Source organism: Podarcis erhardii (genome assembly GCF_964252035.2).
Source record: "Podarcis erhardii genome assembly, chromosome: 17".
NCBI lineage: Eukaryota > Metazoa > Chordata > Lepidosauria > Squamata > Lacertidae > Podarcis > Podarcis erhardii.
The window spans coordinates 15237478-15247839 of NC_138515.1; positions in this window are offsets into that span (position 1 = coordinate 15237478).

A 10362-nucleotide genomic window follows, 5' to 3' on the forward strand; every position below is an offset into this window, starting at 1 on the left:
GTCATGTAGTCGTGTCCAACTCTTCGTGACCCTATGGACCAGAGCACGCCAGGCACTCCTATCTTCCACTGCCTCCTACAGCTTGGTCAAACTCATGTTAGTAGCTTCAAGAACACTGTCCAACCATCTCGTCCTCTGTCGTCACCTTCTCCTTGTGCCCTCCATCTTTCCCAACATCAGGGTCTTTTCCAGGGAGTCTTCTCTTCTCATGAGGTGGCCAAAGTCTTGGAGACTCAGCTTTAGGATCTGTCCTTCCAGTGAGCACTCAGGGCTGATTTCATTCAGAATGGATAGGTTTGATCTTCTTGCAGTCCATGGGACTCTCAAGAGTCTCCTCCAGCACCATAATTCAAAAGCATCAATTCTTTGGCGATCAGCCTTCTTCCAGCTTTCTCTTTGTAATCTGGTGAACTGGGTTCACATCTCCGCTCCTCCACATGCAGCTGCTGGGTGACCTTGGGCTAGTCACACTTCTCTGAAGTCTCTCAGCCTCACTCACCTCACAGAGTGTTTGTGGCGAGGGAGGAAGGGAAAAGAGAATGTTAGCTGCTTTGAGACTCCTTTGGGTAGTGATAAAGTGGGGTGTCAAATCCATACTCCTCCTCCTCCTCCTCCTCCTCCTCCTCCTCCTCCTCTTCTCCTCACCACAAGAGATTCAAATAATTATAATTTGTCCACACCCTACTTTCATGAATCCATATGCCATCAATCTGTGCTGGTAGTGAGACTGACCCATGTGTAGAAACTGCTTCTGTGTGGGTTGGCTTTTCTGAGTGGGGGCGAGGTCGCTAAGTGAGAATGAAGGGTTTCTATGCTATCATCCCTGGGGATTACATCCACCAGATATCGCTTCTGGCACAGTTAACATCCTTTGTGATCTACACACCTACCTTGCTGTTCCCAAAGAACAAAGTGATCTAGCAGTGTGGACGTGACCAAGTACTGCTTCTGTCATGTTTGAAGTCTATACATGTCTAGTCTGAAGTAGGTCCCATTCAGTTCAGGGGGACTTAATTTCAATTAAATGTATGTAGGATTGCTGCCTATATGAGCTATTTATTTATACAACATGACTAAAAAGAATAATAAAAATTGCATTGCTCTGTTATTTAAATTCTGAACTGGTGCGTGCAAATGAGTGCATTTTTATGAGTGGAGAGTTTGAGTATATTTAGTAGCTGAAATTTATGATTACACACACACACACACACACACGTGTGTGTGTGTGTGTGTGTGTGTGTGGTTCCGGAAGACCGTTTGAGTTCCAAAACATTCAAAAACTGAAAACTCAGTGTGGAAGCCTCAAAATGGAAAAGTCAATACGGAAAACTCAATATGGAAGCCGCGTTTCTGGTTTGACTTCCGAGGTGCGTTCAAAAACCGAAGTACTTACTTGTGGGTTTACGGCGTTTGAAAACCAAAATGTTTGTCAATTGAGACATTCTCATTCTCTCTCTCTGTGTGTGTGAACTTACCACTAGCCAAAGAGGCTTTTAAAAACAGCTTAATTTTAAATAATGCCTTTGTTTGCATTTCTGTGACCATTGACTGAAAACTCAAGGTCTGATGGTGAGGTCAAAGTAGTGTTTCACAAATGTCTCATAGCCATTGGATTGTGTTTCACTTGTACAGTGTCTCAGCCTAACCCCAACACAAAGTATGGGAATTATTGGGTCACAAGTTTTTTTTTTTATTATTAAAAGAAAAATGCTTTTCCATTTTAGGGAAGTTTTTTATTTTCGATGTTGTTGCTTCTTTATTATTCATATTCTGTTGGGAATCACCCAGAGTGGCTGAGGAAACTCAGCCATATGGGCGGGGTATAAATTAATTATTATTATTATTATCATTATTATTTCTGAATTTGTTTTCCACAGCAGAAATGTAAGGAGATGAGACAATCACAGAGTAAAAAATGAAGCTGCGTAGCTTGGATGCTTCAATGTTCCAAGAAAGCGAAACGTTTTAATGTAGTCCCCATTGTACAAAAATTTCCAAGGTTGATCCTCTGCTAGGGGAGTGTTTTGTAACAGCCTTGTTGGGGGAGCAGATTCTTTTCCTACAATACCATGTTTAAATACGTCATTACTGCTACCTTGCAGAGATCTAAATAGAGGCTAAAAAAAGAAAAGAAAAAATGGGAAAGGAGAAAAGGAGATATTTGATGGGAGGGGTGCCTCACATCATCTACAGTACATGGTACTGTCTTTATGAATTCTGTCCCTTGGATGCTTAAAGGAATTCCCTCTGTGACCTTTATTCCATTGAAGAGGGCAAGTATTACAGCCTGGAACAGGTGGTACATTAAGGCTTTTGATCATACTATAAACCACCTCTCCATTGCATAAGAGACTATTGGAAATGTAATGAAAATGTAATGAAGGCAAAATTCTCACTTACCAAATGGTGCTGTGTGCAGTGGAACTAATTGGATGGTAATATAAAATATTGTAAAAACAAAGCGATGGTGCCATAGGGGGAACTAGTAATATATTCATAAGCCAAAAAATAAAAAGGCTCTCCCAGATGTAGGAGGAAATGAAGGGGGCTTTAAAACAGCTAAATGCAACCCAGCAAAGTTCTCATAAATTTGGTTTCAGATTTGAAGATGGGACTAGTCCCTGTGATTCTCTGTTAATATATAGTAAGGTAACATGCCTGTTCTCAATCTGCTTGCAACCTCTGAGATAATCCATGGGGATGTGAGCATGCTGATGACCCCAAAACAGATAAGCTAAGGATAAAATCCTATGAATGTTTGCTATGGAATACATCTCACTGAACACAGTGGCACTTAGTTGCAACGGATTGGGCTGGGTGTCAATGATGGCCAAACTGCCTGCTGTAACAGTGAGCTCTTAATGTACCGTGAGAAGTAAATTGGCCAAATAAATAAATAAAGGGTCCTCGTGTGTAGGTGCATAATGTGGGTGGACTGGGCAGCTGTCCATTCCTTCGCCAACCAGCACCTAATCAATGGAGTCTCTCTTTGCAAACTAGCCCCGACCTGGGAGCAGAGATAAGGCAGGGAAACGCATGGCATACAAAGGATGAAAAGGTCAAAGTGGTTATGATAAAATGGGCTAAGGGTTTTGGTTATAATATTCAGTTAGAATCATGGGGAAAGTTATGGAATGAAGGAATTAAATTTACTGCTTGCAGTGCTCCAAAAGAAAATGTTATGAAAACGATGTACAGTGGACGATCGGGTTGCAAACGTGATCCATGTGGGAGGCATATTCGCAACCCACACCGTCTGCAACCCAACATCTGCACATGCGTGGGTCACAATTCGGCACTTCTGTGCATGCGCAAAGCGTGATTTAGTGCTTCTGCGCATGCACAAGCGCCAAACCCCCAAAGTAACCTGTTCTGGTACTTCCGAGTTTGGCGCGGTGCGCAACCCTAAATCACGCAACCCAAAGCGTATGTAACCTGAGGTATGACTGTACAGATGTAAAAGGTAAAAGTAAAGTACCCCTGACAGTTACGTCTAGTCGCAGATGACTCTGGGGTTGCGGTGCTCATCTTGCTTTATAGGCCGAGGGAGCTGGCGTTTGTCCGCACACAGTTTTTCTGGGTCATGTGGCCAGCAGGACTGAGCTGCTTCTGGCACAACGGAACACCAAAACCAGAGCAGCACATGGAAACGCCGTTTACCTTCTCGCCGGAGCGGTACCTATTTATCTACCTTCTGATCGGCAAGCCCAAGAGGCTCAGTGGTTTAGACCACAGCCCCACCTGCGTATAACATGCCTATGCCACCCGCGTAAAACACCAACTAAACTTGCTAAAATGTAAAGGATGAGAAATAAGGAATGTAGGAAATGTAAAGAAAAGAAGGGAAATTTCTAGCACATGTGGTGGACATGCAGTAAATTAAAAGCTTACTGGGAAATGATATATAATGAGTTAAAGAAAATGTACAAAAGTACATTTGTTAAAAAACCAGAAGCATTTTTATTGGGTATAGTAGGTGAAGAAATCCTGAGAAAGGATCAGAAACTGTTTTATGTATGCAACAATGGCAGCAAGGATTCTTTTAGCCCAAAAGTGGAAGCAGTAGGAATTACCAACAATTGAGTCTGTTGGAGTTTGGTGTATATGTAGCAGTGGAATACAGAAATAAATAATTTGGTATAAATGCTGGTTGAAAGAACAAAGGAATTTAAGATTTATCACTCCTTGAAGACAAAGCTATTCTGAGTACCAGCTACAAGGGCCATAGTGGGGTAAAAGGTTAACAGAATTGTCTGATGTGAACACTGGAAAAGAAGAAGGAAGGAAGGAAATTCTTAGCAGAAAACATAATCTACCCCTCAAATGCTGATGAAAGGCACCGGGGGTTGTGCAGCCATTACCTTTAAGGCCACTTCTTTTGCAAAAACGAAAATGCTTGGTCCTGTTTCAATCATTCAGCTGCTTCCATTGCAGATATAAGGATGGTGATGATGATGATTTCATGATTTCATTGCGTGGACAGGCGGAGTCCCCAGATCCCGAGTGGTCCCCCCGTCATGTGGAATAACGACTCTAGACAACGTGCTATGGGATTAAATTGGCCACAACTTTATTAAATTTCAAATGTGGGTAGACCTTGGCTCAGGCATTGGGCGTTCTCCCTCCCTAGTCCCCAGCCGGGGAGCTAGGGAGCATCAGGGTTATCCAGTGTGTGTGGGGGGGATGGGCCGGCTCTGGAGAACATATGTTCAAGCAGAGATAGCCGCCCCCGTTACGCCGCCGCAGGGGAGAGCAATGACGACCTTTCGGCGTACGGCCAAAGCCTCCCTTCAAAAACCCCTTTAACGGGGAACCCTGGTATCGCCGCCGCAAAGAGGAAGATGGACTAAAGGATTCCGCCCAAGGCCTGATACCGCCAAAGTTGTGACGTTTTGCTACGGGAAAGGCGAAACCTGCCAATGCAGGGAAATTCCTTTCCGGCCCTTTAACAGCGACCTTATCGTAGCAGCGCCCGCATACCTGTGGAGACAGGTTAACCTGCAAAACCTATGAAAAAAAAAAAGTTAACCTGCAAAAGAAGACATTAACTGAAGGTGGGTAGGGTGGGAGAAGCTCTGGAGCCAAGTGAGGATTAACAATTAAGATCCACCCTCTATTGTGTGGGCAGGTAATCCCTCCCCTTACCTGGCCTGGTTTCCCTGGCAACACTTCCCCCAGGTGGGATTGGACAACTCGCTGGGGTAGGCGGGGACCTCCAGGTATCCCACCTGGGGGAAGGCAAAGCCTATGCTGATGGGGCCACTCCAGATCCAGGGCTGCACGCGTCCACGCAAAAGGCGCCCCCCGTTTTAAGTGGGGAGCGGTCATTATTTCTATGCCACCCATTCTGGGCAGCTCCCAACAAAATATTAAAAACACAATAAAACATCAACCCTTAAAAACTTCCCTGAACAGGGTTGCCTTCTGATGTCTTCTTAAAGTTGTTTATCTGTCTGACCTCTGATGGAAGGCCATTCCACAGGGCAGGCACCACTGCCGAGAAGGCTCTCTACCTGGTTCCCAGCAGCTTCAGGTCTCATAGTGAGGGAACAGCCAGATGGCCCTTGGAGCTAGACCTCAATGTCCGGGCTGTACAATGGAGCTGGAGATGCTCCTTCAGGTATACAGGACTGAGGTTGTTTAAAGGTCAGCACCAACACACTGAATTGTGCTCAGCCAGTGTAGGTCTTTCAGGACTGGTGTTATATGGTCTTGCCGGCCACTCCCAGTCACCAGTATAGCTGCCACATTCTGGATTAGTTGTAGTTTCCGAGTCATCTTCAAAGGTAGCCCCACATAGAGCACATTGCAGTAGTTCAAGCGGGAGATAACCAGAGCATGGACCGCTCTGCTGAGACAGGGCACAGGCAGGTGGGGTTTCATCTGGCGTAAACTGGACGCAGAATTAACAACAACATCAAATTTAACCAAAACCGGCCAACCAGGTGTTTTTTTTAAAAAAGAAAAAAATCGCCCCCCTCAAAAACACCTTTCAGCATCTGAATAAATAAATAAAAGCCGCAAAGACAAGAGCAACAGCTTTCCCAAGCAAATTAGAGAAATAATAGAGATGCTACTATAAAACAACCGACAGTATATTTTATTTATATTTATAACCATAATAAAGCGGTGTTGGTAACCACTGAAACAAAGATCCCATTGAAGTAAAACATGCTGGATAATAATTTTATATTATCACTTGTATAGTTACCACAGTTTTACAACAGCATGCATAATCCAAATATAATTTTACTGTTTGGAAAGGGCGGGGGGAGAGGTTAGAGCAGAGTGAGCCGTGCTGAAAAATGCAACACTTCACCTGATGGATGAAGCCCAGTTAGCAGCTCAAGCAATCTGCCAAGGACTGCTCCTCAAATGCTTATTGATGAAAGGCACCGGGGTTGCGCAGCCATTACCTTTAAGGCCACTTCTTTTGCAAAAACAAAAATGCTTGGTCCTGAAATTGTCACTTCAATGACTTTATAGTAATTGGAGCATTTTTTTCACCCCTCCTGCCGGTCCAGCTAATCCTTCAGTAAAATTCAATTTTATGCAAGGCAGTTTTATTATTGAGAGACATCTTCATTCATCTAAATACTTCGGCTGGTTAACGCACTAGCTCCTTGCACACCTTGAGCTCCTAGGCAGAAGGCTACAAAAAAATTGTATGAAGCCGCTTTAGACCAGCAAGCTCAATATTGTCTACATTGACCAGCAGAAGCTTTGCAGGGTTTCCTAGAATCATAGAATGGTAGAGTGGGGAGGGAACTCTGAGTGTCATCTAGTCCAACCCCTTGCAAAGCAGGAATCCCAACTAAAGCATCCATGACAGTTGGCCATTCATCGCCTGCTGGGTGGAAAGCTGGCAAGAGAAAGAGAGTGGTTTCTTTCCCCCTTATGTTCTGAAACACAATGAATAGTGTTATGGTGAAGAAGGCTTTTCTCAGCTTTGGCAAGGTGTTACTGGACAGGGATCACATGATGAGGGGCTGCAAAGAAGGATGCTCAAAGCTGGGAGCTCCAGAATCAGTCGGGTTAAGTTTATCCCAGCAAGACATCCTCTGGAAATTTTCATAAGGTTTTTAAGACTATGATAGCCCTAGACAGGTGGGACATGGGTGGCGCTGTGGGTTAAACCACAGAGGCTAGGACTTGCTGATCAGAAGGTCGGCGGTTCGAATCCCCGCTACGGGGTGAGCTCCCGTTGCTCGGTCCCTGCTCCTGCCAACCTAGCAGTTCCAAAGCACGTCAAAGTGCAAGTAGATAAATAGGTTCCGCTCCGGCGGGAAGGTAAACGGCATTTCCGTGCGCTGCTCTGGTTCGCCAGAAGTGGCTTAGTCATGCTGGCCACATGACCCGGAAGCTGTACGCCGGCTCCCTCGGCCAATAAAGTGAGATGAGCACCGCAACCCCAGATTCGGCCACAACTGGACCTAATGGTCAGGGGCCCCTTTACCTTTAACTTTAGCCCTAGGTAGGGACACGGGTTTTGTGGTTTGAATCCCCGCGATGGGGTGAGCTCCCATTGCTTGGTCCCTGCTCCTGCCCACCTAGCAGTTCGAAAGCACGAAGTGCAAGTAGATAAATAGGTACCACTCTGGTGGGAAGGTAAACGGCGTTTCCGTGTGCTGCTCTGGTTTGCCAGAAGCAGCTTAGTCATGCTGGCCACATGACCCGGAAGCTGTATGCTGGCTCCCTCGGCCAATTAAGTGAGATGAGCGCCGCAAGCCCAGAGTCGTCCGCGACTGGACCTAACGATCAAGGGTCCCTTTACCTTTAACTTTAGCGCTAGGTAACAAAGACCCTCAAGGATGGGAAGGGTGATTTCAGGTGAAGAGAAAAAGAACAATTGAATTGTGGAGTTGGAATGGACTCTTAGGGTCATTCTGTCCAACCCTCTATAGTGCAGCTAATCTCAGCTAAAGCATCCATGGCAGATGGCCATCCAACCTCTGTTTAAAAACCTCCTAGGAAGGAGAGTCCACCACCTTCTGAGGAAGTCTGTTCCTTGTCAGAAAGTTCTTCCTGATATTTATTTGGAATCACCTTTCTTGTAACTTGAATCCATTGGTTTGGGTCCTGCCCTCCAAGGCAGCAGAAAACAAGCTTCATTCTCCATGTGGCAGCCCTTTGGATATTTGAAGATGGCAAGCATATCTTCACCAGTCTCTTGTTTTCCAGGCTAAAGAAACCCAGTTCCCTCAACTGTTCCTCATAAGACTTCACAAATACAGTAGAAGTACATTTTTCATTTCTGTGTCAATTAAACTATTATACCTAACACCTACCTCACTCTGCACAGAGGGTGAAATTGCCCTCAGAACAAGCAGAGGGAGATGGAGCCTTAACGACAGGGACTGGAAAGCTGAATATCTTAATATTAAAATTTTGCTAGATACTTTCCCCTGTGAAATATACTTGGAGTCCTGTAGTGATTTCATGCTCTTTATTGCAGCTTGTAAAACAGTGACTGAATTGCCCCCCAAACCTCAGGCTTTTATATACATTATTTACACAATGAGTCCCAGCTGATTGGCTGATTCTACTTCCCTCCTGGACCCTGATTGGTCTTTTCCTGCAGGCCAATCAGTTGTTGCATTCTAGGATCCTACCAGCCTAACAGGCTGATTAACTTCCTCCTGGAGCCTGATTGGTCTTTTCCTGCAAGCCAATCAGTTGTTGCATTCTAGGATCCTACTTGCCTATTGTTCTAGGATCCAAGCTTAGTATATAACACCCTGCTTAGAGACACACCAGAAGGGTCTCTCTTCTATACCTGTAACTTTTGGATTAGGATTAGCTGAGTGGTGTAGAGAGCTGCTAAACCAGAGAAGAGCAGAATGACAGACTTGCCTGCAGAGCTTCTCGGAGTTTGAATGGAAGCATAAAACGTTTGTGAGGTGGGAAGGGGGGTGCGTGACTTTGAGATTTGGGAATTGGGGCTAAAAAGAAAATACTTGACATTCTCCTTAGGGGTGCTGTGGCCCACAAGCCCTAGTGGAAGACCCTCCACTCTTCCACCCTGAGCTTCATGGAGAAAGAGAGGGGTGAAAAATGAATAACAAGGATAACCACTGAGATCAGCAAAAAAGGGGAGAAAGAGAGGGGAAAGCAGAACATATTATTGTGTGCATGGGCTCATTTTGCTACATCCTTCTTGCCTTATTGGAAACTTCTTAATTGATGAATGAGGACTTTATCAAGCCTGGCAGGAGTCGTTATGTCTGTGATTTTCCTTGAAATGCATCTGTCACCCAGCTCAAAATTGAATAGCCGGTTTTGGGCCTAAGCAGAGACATGGCACTGACTTAAGGCACTCGGAAAGGAATGAATGATTAATGCACTTTATAGACAGGGTAGCGCTTCCTCTGTCTTGTGTGCTTTTTGTATGTAATCTCCAGTGGTTCAGCTTCAGATGGATCTAATGAAAAAGGACTGGATGTTTTCCACCTTCCCTTCCGAGCATGCTGTACAATTTATCCACTGACAAAATGTGCTAATGAAATGTCACCTTGGACAGCTTGCTAAAGGATTGATGGGCTGAAAGTTTTGCACTTTATTTAACTTTTGCAAGAAAAAATGAATAAGTCCTCCAAACTCGGTATGATATAGAGATCCATTACGGTTTGCAAGTCAGGAAGAAGGAACTGCGCTGGGACGGGAGAGGGAAACTCCGGCAAACGACGGCGGGGGGGAAACCAATTCAGGAAAATGCAAAGATGAGGTTTAGGGTTTAACCCAGAGAAAGAAAAGGATCCCTTTAGCCACAGCATGACACTGGCTGCATTAGGGAAGCCACTGCAAGTGTGGACGCTGTGTTTTATTTTATATTGCTGAACTAGTTTCCTGAGGAGAAAACTAGGGCTGTGCATACACCATTCATTTAAGGCACATTTAAAGCACCTCTCTCTCACCCACCAGCACAATAATTGTGGGAACTGAAATTTGCCCCCCCCCCCCAAACAGCAACTCCAAGCATCTTTTGGGTAAATATTTTAATTGATTTTCCATTTAAAGTAACAAATGATATAACAGAATTCAACAAAAACAGAGCACAATATGTAGCATATGTAAACACAATACAGTGATCCCTTGGTTCTCAAACGCCTTGGTACTCAAACAACTTGGAACCCAAACACTGCAAACCTGGAAGTAAATGTTCTGGTTTGCAAACTTTTTTGGGAAGCTGAACATGCTCAGTTTTCAGTGCCACACTTCTGTTTTGAGTGTTATGCAGAGGTCTGTCTGTTTTTGCTATTTATTTTGCGTTTTTGTTTTTGCAGCTTTTTTTTTTTTGTGACTGTGTGGAACCCAGTTCAGCTACTGATTGATTGATTGATTGATTGTGTGTGTGACTGCAGT